This window comes from Mus caroli, chromosome 14 (genome assembly GCF_900094665.2).
Source record: "Mus caroli chromosome 14, CAROLI_EIJ_v1.1, whole genome shotgun sequence".
NCBI classification, from domain to species: domain Eukaryota; kingdom Metazoa; phylum Chordata; class Mammalia; order Rodentia; family Muridae; genus Mus; species Mus caroli.
Window position 1 is genome coordinate 44,162,137 of NC_034583.1, and position 1,070 is coordinate 44,163,206.

Genomic DNA, 1,070 nt, shown 5'->3' on the forward strand with positions numbered 1-1,070 from the left:
GCAACCACATGGTGGCTCACAACCATCCTTAATGAGATCTGACTCCCTCTTCTGGAGTGTCTGAAGACAGCTACAGTGTACTTACATATAATAAATAAATAAATAAATAAATAAATAAAAAGAAGAAGTAGGCTTCCTCACTATGCACTCGGGAGAGAGACGACTCACCCTAACCAAACTCAACCACAGTCTGAGATTTAAAGCAGAAGGCAGGGCACTGACATCAGCACACGTGGAGCTGCACATGGAGCTGCAGTGAAGCGGTGCTCCTTTCTGGGAAAAGACTCAGTAATGAGCAGGTTCCCTCGTGAGCACAGCCAAATAAACAGGCAGTCCTCCCTTGCACTGAATCCTCATGGCTTAGACTCAAGGTCTCTTTCAGGGTAAGCACCCTTACCTACCTCTGAGGGTTCATTTGCTTTCACTTTCTGTGCAGATTCCTGCCAAAGCTGAACAGCTTTCCCATGCATACCACTTGGCTGTACTGTTTTTTTGTTTTTTAAGATTTTATTATTTGTTTAAGATTATTTATGTGAATGTGCCATTTGTATGTATATGCCTGCAAAGGAGAACATCAGACTTCCTTATAGGTTGTGTGAATCAATCACCACGTGGTTGCTGGAATTGAACTGAGGACCTCTGGAAGAGCAGCTAGTGCTCCTTAATCGCTGAGCCATCTCCGCAGCCCACATTATTTCTTCTCAGAATTGCCTAGTCCTACCTCTACCTTTCCCCCATGATTTAATAGTATCTCTGATTTGTGCTTCCTTATATGTAAGACTATTAGCTTTGTGTGGTTAATGCCAATTTAAACAGATTGCATTAAGTCATGTCTTATTTATCTATCTATCTATCTATCTATCTATCTATCTATCTATCTATCTATCTATCCATCTATTTATTTAGATTCTTCTGTGTAGCCCTGGCTGACCTGGAACTTGATCTATAGACCAGGCTGGCCTTGAACTCACAGAGATCTACCTAAATCTGCCTCTGGAGTGCAGAGGCAGATTGGCTGCTTGGCTAGATCAAATCTTTTTTTTTTTTTTTTTTTTTAGACTTATTTATTT

General features: G+C 40.9%; 1 protein-coding gene across 3 annotated transcripts in view; it reads left to right on the forward strand.

The window, feature by feature from the left end:
* Positions 1–1,070, forward strand: part of Rpgrip1 (RPGR interacting protein 1) — a 50,736-nt gene that overhangs the window by 29,187 nt on the left and 20,479 nt on the right. The window lies entirely within an intron of this gene.